At 36.4% G+C, this 19,213-nt stretch overlaps 1 protein-coding gene and 1 long non-coding RNA gene across 6 annotated transcripts in view; one reads left to right on the top strand and one right to left on the bottom strand.

The window, feature by feature from the left end:
* The window catches only part of LOC110120238, a 176,324-nt gene that overhangs the window by 54,015 nt on the left and 103,096 nt on the right, over window positions 1-19,213 (top strand). Inside the window, exons 1-2 of one of the 2 annotated variants that reach the window (XR_002308888.2) lie at window positions 10,448-11,975; window positions 12,062-12,165. This is a non-coding gene — a long non-coding RNA (uncharacterized LOC110120238). Of the gene's footprint in view, window positions 1-10,447; window positions 11,976-12,061; window positions 12,166-19,213 lie in introns of those variants that run through there. The other variant, XR_007224348.1, reaches the window with a different exon arrangement.
* LOC100646399 overlaps window positions 1-19,213 on the bottom strand; it is a 161,090-nt gene that overhangs the window by 61,926 nt on the left and 79,951 nt on the right. The gene's annotated exons all lie outside the window — the stretch shown is intronic.

Genomic DNA, 19,213 nt, shown 5'->3' with positions numbered 1-19,213 from the left:
GGCAGAAAGCGTACCGTGACACATATACCGATCGGGTGAAACCGTGCGTGCACGCACACCAGCGCTGTAATCGTTATTGGTTATTTACATCGGCGTCGGAATCGGCTATCCCACACATGAATTACTTGGCGAATTTCTGCAGGCTGTAATTACAAGGGTTTACGCCGATAAGGGACCCGGACAGACGGGGGAGGAATGACTCATGAAGGAGGCGTTAGAACGAGGCGTGAGAAATTACAGAGAATATATACCGATTTTCGATTATTGCTCGTTAAGAGATTGTAGGGAGAAATTGTGCAGCGTGGTTCATTACCGATACTTAAATGCGAATATATAAGCGTTTTCAATTTGACGAGTTGAGGGGTCCTGAGAATGGCTAGCTACTGCCTATGAAGTAAATTTTCATTTTCTCACGAAATAGAGTAATTTTCTTTGTATACGTTTTCCTACTATGTATATCTTTGAAAATCTCAAACGATAACAATTAAGAAATAATTATATCGTCATGATAATTCAATATATCTAAGTAATTAAAGTACCTAAGTAAATAAAGTCTTCTTATTATTGTTACTTGGATGATATTCCCTTTTTTTCTGAATCAAACTATACACGAACGCACGTTCATGGATCTATTAATAAGATTATCAATTTATCGATATAGACTCTCAGAATATGATAATAAATGGTAGATTAATAGGATCCAAAAAAGAATCCATTCTCGGATGAATATCAGAGAAAATAAGGAGGAAGTAGATCTGGAAGGAAACAATCGTTTACCTAAAAGTGCTGGAAAGTTCTTTCTTTCCTTTGCGTGGTAGGTCATTAAAACTCCTAAAGAGCATCGTTGACTTTCTTCAGTTCGACGCATTGCGAAGACGGCGCGATTCATTCATAGAACAAAACGGCTGATACGGCGCGTCTAACCATATACTTTCTCCGTCTTATGTAGCATTAATTGCAGCATGTGAGCCGCAATTACGCCACATCTGAGTATTCATCGATATAAAATCGCGCCATTAGCCGTGCAAGTATGAATTATCCGACAAACGCGAGCCACGTGGTGCTTCGGTACTCGATTAACCGGATAAATGACGAACGTGAACATACCTTTCCGGCCATCTCATGCAAGAAGGATAAATATTAATTCATTAGTCGCTTCGCTGCCTCCGGTGTAGCGCAGAATGAGTACGCTCCTTTAACTAACTTGCACATGCGACGCTATTTCTACTGATAAGTACGTATAGAGAGTGTTGAAATTTTTCTGGCGTATTCTGTGAGTATGAATAATAAAAAAATGGTATACAAGCGTAAGTCTTTTAAAACTTAATTGGAGAGTTATAATAAAAATATGATAGAATCATTATACATACTAACAAATTTGATTAGAAAATACTGATACACTTTGCATAATATTTTTTTCCATAACGTGTATTTTGTTAAGATATCGTGTAAAATTTCTACATATGAAAAAGAGCTATTTAATTCTTTATCGGTTATTGATCACATACGACATCATTTATGCCTATGTTTGTACGTAGTTCGTGATATCTCAAAATCAGCACTAAAATACCAATTTCAAAATGATTGTGTTTTCAAATTCTATTGCTTGAATTTTTTCTCTTCCAAAGGATTATTTAATTTTATCTAGTGCTATCTATTTACTACAATGCCGGAAAACTGCAAAATTATTATACTAGTAATTAATTTCCTAACAAGTTTCTTCGTCCACGACCGTAAGATGGGATTCTATTGGGAATATTTGGGATCATTAGATTGGAATTTATAATTCATATTATGCGACTGAAGATTCTCTGTGACGCTGAATCATAATTAATTGAAATCACATAATGTTTCCTGCTCTGAGAGATATATATCATTTCCAATAATTTATCAACTTCCGCGTCTTTTGAAACCAAAGAAATATTTATACCACCGTTCATAACTCATAAGTATAAATGCATGCTGCAAAATGAAATTAATATTTACTAATCATGAAATTATTAGTGAAAGTATTTGCATATTTTTAATAATTGCAGAAGTACAAATTCTGGAATACATGCATTTTAATCATCTTAGATTTGATAATTATAGTGTCAAATATTTAAAATTATTCTATCCTGAAACTATGTATCTCTCCTGAAGGATCGAAGACCTCTAATTCGATAGAACCAGTTGAACTCACCGTCCAGTTCAGCTTTTGCAATTTTGAAAAAAGGCAAAAACGAGAAAAAATTATCTTCGGAACTTTCCATCTATAACTACAAGAACCGGTAATATTTCGTAACTATAATAAAAATTCACTGAATTTCACTTCTTGCTTAAATATCGATCAGCGATAATTTGCATCCTGTACACGTGCATCATTATAGATTACTAATATCCGTAGCCAATATAATCAGCGATTACGTTCGCGTTATGATAGGCTATCTCATTGCGTACATGATACAGGTTGACATTTGAAACGAAGGCGACCGAGAAAGCGACAAACGGCACAATTATATCAACCATTCCGTCCGTGTTTTAACGCAATACTGGATACTTATAACACGGCTGGTTATTCTCGGATCATTGAGTCTGGTCTGACGTAACGAACTTGTCTGATTTCTATAGCCGTCAACAGCGCGATCCACGTTCTGTTTCCGTGAACGAGAAAACGCGCGTTTCCACATTTTAAATAGTCGTTTGGCCACTCGCGGAAACGACCTCGAGATTTATGACACGAACAGAGTTCTTTAGTTGCGTAAAGGAATTATTGAAATATTAGATCGATAGATCACATACACGCAATGAATAATATATTATAAATAAACTGTTTGTTAGAGGTGATTATATGCCACACTACTGGCTAAGAAAGTGGCGAGTAAATTTCGAACTTTTATTATACAGTAATAAGGAACAATCATTAGGAAATAATCGGAGGCTAAATTGAAATTGCAGAAATCAATCGGAGAGTAGGTAGAGTACTGTAGAAAGTAGTCAAAGAAGTATTATTCGAAGAGTAGGCAGGGTTGCAGGAAGTTGTTGAAGAATGGACCCAGTTGCAGAAATCAAAGAGTAGGTAGAATTGCAGATAATGTTTAAAGGACAAAGTTGCTAGAACACATTTCTATTTTGAATGATAGAAAACAAAGAAAGTATTAAATAATAAATTGGATTTTTAATAACACAGCTGCAGGAAGAATTTATTTAAAAAGTTGAAGCTTAAGATTATCACATACACGATTAATGGCAAAATTTAATATTGTGTAGACAATTTATATGTTCATACACATTGACCTGGCTTTAATTATTCATACGCTACACGTTCGATTTTCATTATCTCCATCTTTGATTTTTTCTGTTCTATATCACTTTACTTAAGGATTAAAGCACTCGATAAATCTTTTGATTTTTAACAAAGACCGACATTGACGGTTTAATCGGTGCACGCGAGGTTCTTTTACAGAAATGCAAATCCAACATGGTGAATGTATAATTTATGTACGTGATAGCTTGTATAATTTATAGTAAAGCGCTATCGGAACAGGCTTTAATACAAGATCAGTAAAAATTATATCGCGTAATTTAATTAAGCCACGTGTGTCGTTAAATTGGCACGGCCTGACATAATGCGATCGCTCCAAGGGCGTTCAATTTGTCGAGATTCCATCTTCGATGTGAATCATCGTCGCTGTAACCGCGTGATTTCTGATTTATTCTCTGGCGTTTACTAGTGCAACCTGCTGTCGCTAATGTATTATTATAAATGCAGCTTCTTCTTTCTATATGTTTCTTGTTTAAATAGGGAAATGACCCTAAATTAGAACAATACAAGGATTTAGACACAAATTATATATCATTGTATGTTGAATTTAATTTTAATTAATAACTACACGATTATTAGTAATTTCATTGTGTCATCCATATAAAACTTCGATATTTTAATAAAATAGAATGTAGAGAGTTAAAAATGCAGGCAGCAATTGTAATTAATTGCCTAAATGAAGCCTTACAAACCTATGAAAAGTTTGAAATAGCATCTACGAAATGAAACAAATTTAATAAATGAAATTTAAACTGTGTTTTCAGCTGAGAAACACAATAAATAATAATAACACAAACCAATAACAATTAATTGGTAAAAGTTCAGTCCGTTAAACAGTTTTAACCCCATACTCAACTAACATCCTATTAATTACAAGTATTTTAATCGTAAAATTTCCGTTTTCAATATACTGTTACCTAAAAGCAATTAGCAACACATCCAACGTAACCAAATGCAATACTTCATGAATCTACCAAGTTTTAATCTAATTTTTCAAGCCACTGTCGTATCGCATGCAATCTCTTGATTTAAATAAAAAAAGCAAGGAAAGGGAATTTTATTCTCTGGAATCAAGACAATCAACGCGAGCAGAGTTTGCTCGGCCTCAGCAGAGCAACGCAATTAATTATCGTTAATCGCGGCGATTAATCGCGCGGCGGTCTAGGCATCTCGGTATGAATTACTATGTCGCGGGCCGTGTAACCGTAACTCAGCGTCATCTGTGCACCAGTTATCGTTCCTTATCGACCAACGAGCGACTTGCTTCTCTTGTCACGCGTTCTTTCGTCGAAACGGCCTCTCCTGGCCGTGGAAACGCGCATAAATCGCGATTTTGCGCAACGACACGCATGCAAAGTGGCGCGGGAACACGAGCAGATTTTCCTTGGCGATAACTACTCGACGCGGCTAGGTCCGAAAGGAAAAGTTGTCCTGGGTAAATCGGCCGTTCCGGCTGACGTGCGAAGCGTTACGCGGGCGAAAAGCCGAGCGAACTTCTCAAGGAGTTCCAGTGACTGCGTGGAACAGGTAATTCGTGTCTGACCACGCGGACACGTTTCTTCTGACCTGTCTTCGTGACTGGCGACGACCTTCTGCGGCCGACATATCTGACAGAAGTGATATAGAGGCGGAAATAGAAGGACGAATGTGGAGTATGGGTGGGAATGTGACGTTAGTCGCGTGAAGGAAGAAATAAGAACGTCAGAAAGAAACGAAACAGAAATATTACGACAGGATTTTACACCTTTAGATCGGTGTAGTTTTATAAAAAAAAAGTAAGTACAAAATTATCTTGCACATTTTCTCCTTTATATAAATTTGTAATGTAGGATATTGCTGCGATATTCGTGACGTATAATTTTGATACATCCTGTACAGTGATATATATAGATTAATAAAAATGATTATATTGAATATGACTGTATGCTAAGGGAAAAGTATCATCTTTTTTGATAAAAGCTGTTTGGTTTCTCGTTTTTAGCATTTATACTAAAAAGTTTCCTTTTATCTCTATACGTAGTTCTCAATATATTCAAAATGATCTAATCTAGTAGTATTTCATAAACGTTTCAAAGGCGTTTTTCTCTGTCACATCATTCTCTGTTACAAATCATGATAATCAAAATTGTTTAAAAGTATTAGTATACAGTGACAAATAACATGAAGATAGTATTTGATACAGTATTATGTACAAGTAATCTAAGAATATTCGTGAAAACTGCATATATTAACTAGTTTTAAATTAATTAACATAATACAATAAACAATAAGGTAGATATACAAGAAGATATTACAAAGAGTCAGAAAATGAGAAAAGGGCGCTCGAGAATTTAGAAAAGTTGCGCACATTATAAAATAAAAATAATGTAAAACAATAATTAAAAAAGCGAATGGAAAGGAAAGGAAGAAGTAGTAGACGCGTGGAACGTATACAGATAGTGAGTATAATAGTGAAATAAGAAGGGGATGTAGGGCGAAGGAAAGAAGAATCGAAGGACTCGCGCGTGGAAAAAGGGAGCGCGGTGAAGTGGAGTAAATGTCAACGGTTAATTGCGAGTACGTGGACTAATATATGCGTTCTTACTAGAATGGACTCTCCGGAGGGCTATTTCACAGCGTATACGTTGGAAACTTGGCTAGAGTGTATTGCCACTGTAAATCAATCGACGGTCCCTTTACAAGGCGGCTGCGGTTGTACACGTGGTGTTTAATTAAACCATTATTCGCCAGTTCAACGTAGAGTGCTGTCCGAATGACGAAATGCCGATAAGCAAATGCGCGTTTGCGCCATAATTAGTGTGTATATCGTTGCATCGTTCTTCGCCGAGATTTAAAACGAAGAGCAAGACCTACGCTCTTTCACCCCACCCTTTTATTTTGTACAATGCAAGAGTAATTTTAATTTAGCGACAAGTAACATGCGATTACCTTGTTTGTTTTAGATTGAAACTTGTTTATATGTATGTATGCATTTGTTACATCTCTGTTAATACAGAATAGTTTGTTTTCTTTATGTTGTTGCATTTAATACGGTTGCGTTAGACTTTTGGCATTTTTTTATAATAATATCCTTGTGAAAGGATAATATCGCAAGATATCTAATTTACAATTTTACAATATACTGTTTACAATATATTTTTAGGTTCATAGATATTTTTAGAAAATTAGCTAATATGTAGTAGTAATAAGTACAATAATATATTTACTAATATATTTGATTTAAATCTCATCTCTCTGTAATATACTCTTTAAATACACTTATATCTACCTTCCAACACATTATAAAGAAAGATATCAAAATGAAATGAATCAACGTCTCTTCCCAAATAAAAAAAGAAAAGATCTACACAATAGAGTTCTTTACTCTCTAACGATTTAATTTAAACCAAGCACTATAACCACAATTCACAACGAGCTAACATTTCCAATCTCGACGTTCCTAGCTCTCGTTGCTGCATAACGGGCATCCACGAATCGCGTTATCTCGATGGTGTCTCAGGACGAAATCGACGGTTCGAGGCAATCGTAGGAAACTAGATCGAACACGCGGATGACCTTTTTTCCCTCTCGCGATTTATCTTCCGCCTTGGCGCTGAATCCAGCGATTGAACGATCGCTATCCATAAATCTATATTCGCTATGGTATTTAGAGTTTAAAAAGAAACCACTCCTCTACGCGGATCCCCATTAATCTTCGATGGCCGGCTGATTGAAAATACTTTGACGTTTGAATCACGAGCGGCGGAAAGGGCCCTCGGCCAGGTGGATTATCGTTCCTTTAATGAGCAGCCAACTTTATTATCCCGTAACGATTAGAGACGCTTGATAAACCGATAGAAAATCCTTTGCCAGCGTCAGAGCGTAGATAAGGCGGATGCTCGGTTTCCAAAGAGGGGTCGACCCTCTTTTCTCTCTTTCTCTCCCGACCACCTTTGTACCATCCAGCAGAAACCAGGAACGAACGAACGGTGTTGAACGTGAACTTGTTGCAACTTCCGTATTCCTGTATCTCTGATACCGAGTGTCTCTTAATGCAACGTATGCCGGTATAATACGTATATAACAGCGCTTCCAACCGGAGTAAATCTGCTCGTAGAACTTTAACAAGTGGTACTTATTGCTTTTGTGAAACTGTATAAGGATATCTTGAATTTGGTAGTACGGACAGAAACTATTACGCTTTTTGTGGAAGTTCTTTTTAATGCGTGAATCGTGATGTTGCGGTGTTTTAATCCTGCATACTCGGAATACCAGTTATACTGGTCAACGATCTTTTTGGACTCATATAAGTCTCATAAAGATATCCACTTTAAAAAGCTATTAAGTAAAAGCTTTATATCTGACGATATTTTTTTTTCTTAAAGATATTTTTACGTAAATAATAAATATATAAAATAAAATAACGCAGAGTATTATAATTTAAATTACTTATAAAATTACTATTAATTTCCCTAATTAAATATTTATTAAATTAATAGGGCGTAAGTGTGAAACTTTCCCTGAATCTCTATTTCATCCTTTCGCTGACAAGTTCTTATTCGAACCAGTGATTCTGATGAGTTACTACACTTAGATGCAACGATCTATCTCTTTCTTTTGTGGCTTCTTCACCGATTTCTTTCCTGACCTTTCCGTGAGCACGACGGTGCAAGCAACAGGTTTTAATTTAAGACTCCGGGAAGCTTTCGCTTTTCTACTCTGTTCCCTCGCTTTTACTTTTCCATTTTCCGTCCCGTGACACGACCTCCGGATGATTTGTCATAATAACTTTCTAACATGTGTCAGTGTTTCGAATTATTACCGCAAATATGTGCTTGCTGCAATTTGCTGTATGTATGAGGAAATATAATGAATAAAGAATACCCACAAAATACTGAACTAATGATTCATTAATAGTGAAAAACACGTGAAGAACTATAATTAATTTTTTGACAACTTATATTCAGTATTATCCATGATTTCTATACAATTTTATGAACTATGTATGCCTTTTAAAAAAAGGATATCAGTAGTTTTTATCAATATCTTTAAAAGTACTGTATTCATAAATTCCAATCTCAAGATAGTAGGGTTTAAAAGAACTCATAATTTTTTTTAACAAAAGCATTCATTTCATTTTCATTTTTATGCCTCAAGACCAGCATAATTGGAACTATTACATTATGTATCTCCACAAGCAACAGTACATGTAACTCGTACATATGCGATAAACAATGGCGCACCAGTTATTATTCTGTTTTAAATCCCGACACGTAAGACAGCCGTAGATAATAATAGAAAGTCGGTATCGTGTCATGATAAATATTCGCCTGGAAGCGACACGAAGGTGACTTTGATATTGCAACTATAACGAAAGAAAGCTTTGCTTTTTCGTTCGTTTGAAATTGTGCGGAGAAATCGATGGAATGTGTTTTCATGTTGCATGTTACTCAAGAATTAAATTCGCAATAGAGAACGCTCTAATTGCTTCCGTAATAGATCAGTTAAAAATTATAAATTTAAGGCGAAAGTAATTTATAACTGTATCGTGTAACAAATGATGAATTTCATTGGGTTTAATTTAGATTGAAACTATTGCAGTTTATTAGAAAAATTGAATTACTAAATATCCATATTATCACAGATTTACTACCAATATTACCATTGTAGTCCCAGCATTTATAATCTTTTCAACAGAAATATATAAACGTAAATATACGTATGCTTTCGATTATAAAATGCAATTCTCTAACGTTAATCTTATGAAAATTGACTACTGGAATAAATATAATTTTCATATTATATAAATGACTACGATTTTGAAAGGTGAACCAGTTTAGCAGAAAATTCGCAAATAATGGAGAATGCTCGAACGAAGGTGTAACGTTCTTTTCATTCCAAACAAGACAACCTTGCAGGGAACATATCACGTGGGTGTATAACCGAGACGAGCGCTCAACTCTTAGGACGCAATAGCCTGAGTTGGGCGAGGTCGTGGTAGGTCGTTCGGTCCATACAACGCTCGATGTGAGATAAAGGTGGTCTCGTACGAAACCGAAAGGAACGAATATAAGCTCAATTTATAAACCGGGAACGGCATTCTTTGGTAAAGGCAACAGTCATGCAGAACCTGTCTTCTAATTGCTACGCTACGGAGTCTGCTATGTGCAATATGTGCTTGCATATTCAGTAATTCGATTAAATATTATTGCGCGATAAATTCTGTTTTATGTGTAACCAGTTTCAATAGAGTTCACTTTCTATTATACATATTATACTTCTATGTTGAATTCGTTTGCCGAAAATGAAACTAAGAATTCAAATTAATTTAAGGAAAACTTTGTTTATATAATAAATTTATGCAAGGAAAATTACGATATATTCTGTGAAATTAAAAGTAATTACGCAATTTTTTGGAAAAAGGATCCATAAGATAAAATGATGGATGGAATATATTGCATTAAAAGTTTTAGTTTTAGTTTGTTATGATTAGGTACGTCTGAATTGATAATTATAATAGCTCTTAAAGAGGTTTGTCGCTTTTGTATTTATTACAAAATAAATACAAATTTTTCAATAATATTCAAATTAAATTTCAATAATATTCAATGATTATACAAATACAAATTTCAATATTCTAACTATTTAAATAAATACTGTATATATTTAACATGGATCCTAGGTCTTTTTCTCAGAAAACTACTTTAATCATTTTTAAATATATTTTTAAATATATAAATATACAATTAAATATATATTTAAAATATATTCTAATGTTTCCTACATAAGTAAAAACTTTTTTTAAATCAATTTGAATCACTACATAATTTGATTTGTCTCTACTCTTCCCAATTTTCATGTTCATAAATAATGATACGTAGTGGACGATAATTCAATATTTTTAACCCATTTAGATTCAAACATAATCATTCATATACGATATATATAGTTAAATTGTGACAAGTTCGTATCATCTCCTTACACTGTTATTTTTTGTCTGTCATCAATAAGATAAGATATATACAAACAAAATTCTCCATTTAAATACAATAATAATACAAGCGATTACTGGGATGCCAATCTCTCGTAGAATACTCATCCAGTATGTCGGCAGAAAATTCCATCGGAGATCATGCACCTAACTTCACACACGAGGACAATCGCGTACAGCAATCACGCATGCGCTGGCGGACTAAGAACGACAAATTCTCTAGCAGTAGGCGGATCGGTCGTTACGTCGATAGTCTCGGTGCATCGTATTCTCGCAGATGTGCATCCTGTGCACGCACCACTCTCTCTCTCTCTTTTTTATACACACTTTCTATACCTCTCTTTTGCACTCTATATGCCCGCCTCCGTGTAAATCGCGAATTCCATCGAGTATCAACTATCGGTCCAAACTCGACGCCGGCCATCTTCTTATTGTTTCTTGTTTGAGATTTCTACGTACATATGTAGCACACCTTCCAGCTATACATGTATATCAATGAGTTCACTAGGTTAACGGTTATCACCCGATATTCCCTTATTCTCGTATTTCCTTGAACACTCGCGAATCAGAGAGAATTCTTTACGAAACAAGCATAAATACGTAAAAGATATGTTTATAGGTAGGACGCCCGTTCGACAACACGATTCCCGCGATTCTGTGCGAATGGAACGCAGGAATGAAAGGAATTGGAAGGGGGGAACGAAGGAATTTTTCTTAATGTGATGAAGTCGTGGGCAAGTGGTCACATAGTTACACTTGTATGTGCACGCGTAGAAAAAGGATACACCTACTCGAATTTCTCCATGGAAAACTTCATTTTCCTCCTTTGTCGGTCATCGTTCTGATTTTGTGTGGTTTGCATTTATCTTCCCTTTTTTTATAAATGGGGTTATGTATGAGTATATATTCTGTATACGGTCGTCTACAGCCGTGATTATGAGAGGTAAATAAAAATATATAACCAAATTCTATAGAGTTGACTATACAATATTAAGCTATTGTTAGGTTTGGCAAATCAGTTAAAATATTTTCTATAATAACATAAACTCGTCCCTGAAAATCATAATTCAATTATGGCAACTGACTGGTTACTAACTATCGAGTTAAGGTATCATTTGTCGAATAAAGTACGTACTGTAATGTACGTACACACGCATATATTTTTTCATATTTAAAAAATTGGTTGATTAGTTGCTTGAACTCAATAAATTCAGAACTACCTTATAAAATTTAGTTAGTCTATATATATAATAGAGTTCGTTGCATTCTGGTTTAATGTTTGTAGCTCGTAAAGTTTCTATAACCTTTATATCTCACGCATTTAATCTACGTGTCAGTTGGGAACGCGTGTCGCTGAAATTACGAAAGCGATCTCGGACTACCGTATCACAGACTTCTCGTTTACATCGCGTCGAACACGATGTCCATTATCTGTCAAGTGTGGTATAAACGTAACCTTATAAAACGTCGAGAATAATCATCAATGTCGATGATTATCGACAGTTCGAATCGAGCAGCATGTAATTATTTGCAAGGCGGAATTTTAAAAAAAGTGTCCCATTTCGTTTTCTTTCGCGCTCGTGTTCAAATGCCGAGAACTCAACGATTGCTTAACCGATGCCTCGTAGATGTGGTGTACAGGTCTATACGGTGCAAAGAGAGAGGAAAAGAGAGCTTCGGGGTACGAACGACACGTGAACGGTTCGCCTTTCCATATTATTTATCTCTGGCCGCTTTATTAACGTCCTTCCTCCGCGGCTTATTAAATAAAGCAATTCCCTCCGTAGGTGACCTTTGGCCTCGGCGCAGATCCTGCAGAGATATCGGTTTCGTTTTCACCGTGACGCAGTGGTACGCGCGCACACATCGCAGTACACGCCTTTTGCCTTTTGTAAGTATATACAGTACGACGATTAATTCGTGTCCGTGAGTTCGTTACGCGTTTCGTTTCTCGCTCCTTCGTAGAGCGCTATGGAAGATGATGATACGGTAACTCGTGGTAGAAGTATGATTATATTACGTGTAACTCGAAGGTGCGGATTTACGAGGCATACTCGCGTTAATCTCCAACGTGTTTATCTTGTGTTTTTAGGGCCGCAACATTTAAATGGTATGTCGGTCTCGTGACTATATTTTCATGCTTTTTAACGCGTTATCTGAATCCTTTTTTTGTCGTTTGATACGGCGAGTGCAATAATAGATATTATACTATGACTGATATATTACAATTTATTTTAATCTTTCGTTCACTATCCAAATATAACATATCATATATGTTAGTCAATAAGTTTGTAGGTAACTTCTCTTTAGCTTCTGTTGCAAAAGAGGTATCCAAATATTACTATACGCATAGTGATTATATGATGCAACACCGCTGTTGATGTATACTAATGTATGATATCAATTATAACATAATAATTGCATCAGTCAATTTCACACTTTTGATATGTTAACCCATCAATTAATCAAACAGATACTTATAAAAAATAACGACTTTTGATATCCTTAAAGAAACACGTGTGAACTTATTATACAACCTGACATATTAAAAAACAATAGCTGAACATAAATTTACGTTAGCGATAAGAAGGATTTTTTCCATTTATTTCTTAGAGGACGGAATAATTTATTTATTGACCAATCCTCTTATGTAGTCTATAAAATCTTTCATTTGAATCGACACGATACTTCTAGGAAACACTTTTCGCGCATAGCAAATGAGCATACACGTACACATAGATAGCTGTATCTCCTACAGTACTGTATAAATTCTCCATTTATATTCACTGTTAGGTTCATGCGTATATGTGTATCGATCATTAAGAAGCGTATTATCCTAAGTGCGCATGGTAAACGGTATGCATCGATACAAACACGTTCATATGTGCGTACCGTGTACCGTTTACGCCGTCGGTGAGCAGTGCTGGCGTTACACCGTAGGTGAAGGTACGATATTGAAAGTATGGTCCCGTTTTGTTTGCGTCGAATTTGTACCGTGTGATCGGGCGTCTGAGTCAAGTGTTTTGGCTCGTGATCGCTGGTATGGTTCGATCGCCGGTATCAGGCGTTAACGACTATTCGCATGGGGTGCGAATGTTGTGTGCCTCGGCATCGGTTACGAAAATCTCGAACTCGAGAGGTCCGCGTGCAGGTGCAACCAGATGAATAGATATACACCACAGCCACGTATACACGGTGTGGGTGAAGGTAAAATTAGAGACGGAAAGATAAGCGTGTACGGTTGCTCAATAATAATCTAACGTCGCTCGGTTGATTGGAGGCTCACAATGGGCCTCTCCTGGCGTTTTATCGACGGGTGTGCGGCCAACCTACGAGGCCAATAAATTACGCGGGAAATAATGCTTAATAATTCGTACGGTTTTTGCACCGTATAAATCCGCGTCAAGCTCAAGGTTTCGATTCGCTTATTCGCAGCAAGCGAGAGATAGTGTCTATTCATGCATAATGCAGGTAACGAACGTTCTCGGTTCGTGATCCCTGGCCGATGTTTGCTGTTATGTAGTAAAAATGGAACGGACTTTTATACGGTGTAGCACGCGCAAAACACGGAATGTAGGTGAACGAGAGAGCTGATGGTGAAAAGCGATGGCGATGCACAGTTCTTACCGATGTCGTTTAATTAACTAGAATTAATTCATTAGAATTTTTCGTGACGGATGATGCATAGGTTATGCGAGCGATAAATTACATAAGAAGTCTTATTCAGACTAATTAATTACTTAAACAAATTCATGCGGCGTTGTATCGCGTGAAACGAGCAGGCTCCATTCGTAATTCACCTTCATTAATTTACATCTAAATATGGTGTAAGTTCGAGCAACTACCATACAGGCATGAATAATCACTCGGTGTCGAGGATTTTTCACGAACTATCGGTAACGTTGGTGAATTGAAATTGTGCACATCCATTTTTGCTACTATTATACGTTGCCTGTGTTGGACGAGAGCCGGTGAACGTTCGTGTTTTTCATCGATAAGGGATGAGACGATATTACGGTAATATCGATCGAGGCGAACCAGATAGAAACGTCGAAAGAAACGCAGGCAAGATACGCGTAGAAATAACAACCTGTTGCTAAATTAATCGCGTGCTACTCGTCTAAGCTGAGTTCAAACTTGCAGTATATTAATTTAATCTTGTATTAAGAAGCTTACAAGTGGATCTGGTCCTCCTAACGTTGTAAGCCGTGTGTTGTTGCATTAGCACTTGTATTGATATATATTAATCACCGGTAAATTACAATCGCGGTAGAATGTAAATATTATCTGTTGCTATAAACTACCACTTGTCAGAGACAGAGACAGGTAAATAGCGAAATATCGCGAAATGTGCGGTGAATCGCAAATTGACAAGCTGACTCGTAAATCATGTGATCGTAACTTCCGCTTTATTTCACAGAGAATGGTATCGAACCTGGAATAGGTTATGGAATAATCGAGTGAATTTTCTGATTTATTTTATCGATGTCTGTATACTACTGTTCATAAGTAGCCGCATACTTTTGCCATTTTGAGTAACAGTAAAACACCCATATGCTCTTTCTAAACGCGTTTTATGCATTGTGAAACTTCACGTTCTATAGCAATCACATTCCTTCTTTCATTTTGTTTTGTCTCACGTTCTTTCCTTTAATACGAGTTTTCGTGTCCACGGTATATTCCAAAAAGGGAACCCAGAACGCGTGGTCTCCCCGTGAAGAGTTGCGTGGGCTTCCGTGTTGAATTGCTTCGACTATCCACACGTGCACTTCAATGTAAGATTTTTCATTTCCGTCGTAGGAAGGAAGTTTTAAAGCTTTCATGATTTCTGTTCGCCGTTTAGATGGAATGTGACCGATGGCTGAATGCAAAATAACCGACTCTAAAAATCGGTTCTTGCATTGTGTTGCAATTGTAGGTATCTATGGCTATTTCCTTTCGTACTTCTTTCATTTATACTATTATTGATATAATTTCTTCGGCATTTATTTAAATTTCAAGTAATAAAATATTAGTATAATATATGATTCATATGTACATGATATAGGAAGATATGAAAATGCTACCATTGAACTAGCACATATCTAGTGATAATAATTCCAATTATCCACCTATCAGTACCATTAATCAGTTGTTTTCAAAAAAGGATTTTCAATTGGACCGACGAGTGCCGAGAAAAAATACGATATACATAATATGTAATCAGGCTATCGGTCTTGACAAGTGACATGGACTTGATTAACATCGAAGACAACCGACTCGGTCAACGCGACATGCGTACCAATAGGACACAGCGCCGGCACAGATCGGATCTAGCGAAGTCGGGACAGCCAAAGCAGCGTACGGGTGCAAATTAAAGGACTGATCTATCGATCCTTTCCTACCTGTCGACGGGCAAGATAGCTAATACCAGTCGAGGAATATATATAATATGCTTACACTGTCGCTCAAAAGTTAAGGATAGGTTAGTAGAAATATACTGACAAAGTTATGACACAAATTTAAAAAATTATAGTGAGATAATTATATGAGAATGAATAGCTTAATTTAATTGATTCCGTTTACAGATCTATTAATTGATTCTGTTTACACTTAACTATTATCAATAACAGAAATTGTTTTCGGTCATGAATAATCACTATCGCCAATGAAAGCATATTTTTAATACTGGTAACTAATATTGGTGACAGAAATTATTTTTAATTAGAGGTAGTCATCATTAACTATGAGCATATTTTTTGGTTACCAGTACTCGTATCAATACACACGCAGGTGACGAAAAGATTTTTATTTTTTTCTCGATCGTCGTCGATTTTTATTAAGATACGATCCTATGGTGGATAATTTGTAACTTTTGAACGACGAAGTATATTAATGTGTATTTACGCTCATGGTATACAACATTAGTATCAGTACACGTACATCACATGAAGAATACGAACGTGACTGTATACAGTAGCCATATATGGGTGCAGAGACGTTAGTGGTCAGTCCAGAGCGTGTGTATGGTGATGGTGAAGCGGTGCCACCATCTTTATCTCGGTCACGGCGACTCCGTGAAAGTGAGAGCCGTTTCTCCCTGATGCTTCGACTACCTGCACGTACGCATTATCCAGACAATTCCCCTTCGTTTGCGTGAGCTCTCTCTCTCTTTTCCCTCCTATATTCACTTCTTTTTTTCGTGGCTTTCGCATCTGGGTCGCGGAGCACCAACGATCCGAGATTGATTCGTAACTGGAACTACATGCTTCTTGCCTGTTGGTGGTCGGAGGAAGAAAGTCGTTCGAGATCTCATTGTCTGATTTAATGGATATTATTCGGATCGAAATGTATGAGATATGTACGTGTGTTGAATTGTTACAGGTATGGGAAAGTTATCTTGTTATATGTTTCCGGATTTAAGAAGATAAGCATCTAGGATTTAGCTCTTAAGAAGATGAACGAGCAACTGTTAAAGTTAAAGTTTGTAATTGAAAGTTTGATTTAATCCAATATGATTTTTGTATAATAAAATATTCTCTTATATTGGTTATAGAACCTGTATAGACAGGGTGTATCATACTATGTGGGACTCACTTCAAGAGTAGACAGAAGATTTCAATGTACGTATTGTACATGTATCTGGATTTTTAAAAGATTGCGGAATTCTTTGACACGATAACTGCAAGACAAATGCTACTTCGAGCACCGTCTAAGAATGCAACTTTGAAATAAGTACAGGACACATGTTCGTATCAACTTTTTTCATTGTTTTTGTGCCTCATGTCCATTCCTAAAGTGGGTCCCACGTATTGTGATATATCCTTTAGTTCTAAAATTTCTTATCATGGTAACCCCAACATATAATAATTGAAACATTTTGAACGATCTTTACAGTTTCTATAATCTACAGTAATCTATAATTTCTTACAAATTCTGCACAAAATCATCATCAATAAGCAATTTTTTTGTCCAAAGTATCCAACATTGTACCAACTTGAAACTACCTCACGAAGTTACAAAAACTATGAAACAGAACATGAAATTAAAATCAGACAAGACAATTTTTCATTGCATTCGACTCTTCAGGTGTCCCTGACGTGCACTGTCATCCCGTTGGTCGCATCGGTGGTATTCTTGCGCGTACATGCATGTCCACAATCGGTTTCCTCCGTTTTTGTCTCGTACCACGCGGCTTCCATGTATCTCCCGATCCGTCGTGGCAAGTTGACGTACACACGGTATATATGTCACGACGCGACAACGCGTCGCGTGTATGGTGTTCGACGCAACTGTCGCCAGTATCATCGTTCCCCCGTGGACATGAAATATTCGCAGAAATGTTCATCGATCGATCTTAATGATCTGTCGTGAAACATACGAAAAGAGTACGCGTGCAGAGATCATCCTTAAACGATTCTGACAAAAGGACGTAAATGACCGGAACGTCGTCGATCATTTCCGAGACAGTTCGCATCCTCAGGTTAATGTATAATGTCGCAATTACGGTTATAAATAGTACATTGCGTGATGTGTTAAATGCTAAACCTAACCCGGTTATCGTGTTCGATAGCGACTTTTTTTAGGCGCTTGAATCTTTGGAAACCTTATGAATCTATCAAATTCTTAATTTTCACTTTCAGTGGAAATTCGAAGATTTTGGTGTTGTTTTTAGAGTGTAGCGGCACATGAGCCAACGGAAGATTCGAATCGGGAGAGACTTATATTGTTGTGCCAACGTTGTTTTGGTTTGCTAGGTTCAAAGGTAAACGAACTCCGGACAAAACATTATCGCCCCTATTTGTAATCATCAACCGGAATTACATTTGAACCTTTTACAATACCACCGGTCGATACAAATAGACGAACGTGCTCTCTAGGACGATCATTACAGCGAGTCATACAGTCGAATAGCCGAGCGACAATTACGTCCGGCATACATTATCTCTGTACCTGTACTTAAAATGATTTTAATACACGCTGACTATTACAATTTTATAATTTGTTTCTTTAATAAACACGTATAATAATCCACCTCAGAGAATGATTGGAAAGAGGAGTGTTGATTTGGAAAAGGTGAGTCTGACTATATTCTTTAACGGGTTTTAATAGTAATTACTGTTGCTACATAAACAATACTAACAGTATCCTGTATCATTGGAATTAATGATAGAAAAGCTTTTTCATGTTATCGATCATTTCTCATTAGGTATTGGCCTCTGATCGATATTAAATTGAAATAACAGTGGTGTTAAATTTACTAGCACAATCAATCTTCGTTCCTTTTAAGCGTAGTTGAAAAGAATAGCCGTTGGCAAGAAAGAATTTCGACGATTTATTATCTTGCAACATTCAATAATACCAGAAGTCACAACCGTGACTAATATCTATATCTCTTATTTTGTATTACCTAATCTCGATTTTGACAGAATTATTTTATATTACGCTACATGTACTATATTTTACATTATTTTCTGTGTAATTACATATTATTTTTACTTAAACGTTTTTCCATGATATATCTGTATCAGCGATCAAAACTTTTTCGCAGACAAATCAAACTGTAACAAACTTAAAAGGTCGGCAACAACCGACGCGAGTATGATTCATCGAAGCAACTTTTCTGCATAGCATCCCTCAGGAAATTGGTTGTAGTCGATTGGTCTTTTCTTCATTGGGTCTGATCTTTTTCCACGGAATTATTAATTCTCCGCCATTATCTGATTACGATCGTTCAATTAAAATACACCCTGTAATTCGAACCTGATCCATGAAGAAGCATTTACACGTCGACTATTAAGCTTCGAGACTCGTTGCTCGGACCGTGTCGATACGTCCACCACTGGATATTCATTTTCTTTCTTTTTTTTCTACCCGGTGATTATCGTCGTTTTCGTTTTTCCTAACACTGCGTCCACTCCAACCGATCAGTCAAGTCGTTATCTTTTTCAAGTCTATCG

The sequence above is a fragment of the Bombus terrestris genome, chromosome 6 (genome assembly GCF_910591885.1).
Source record: "Bombus terrestris chromosome 6, iyBomTerr1.2, whole genome shotgun sequence".
Taxonomy (NCBI): Eukaryota; Metazoa; Arthropoda; class Insecta; order Hymenoptera; family Apidae; genus Bombus; species Bombus terrestris.
This window is presented reverse-complemented; position numbering and strand designations above follow the sequence as displayed.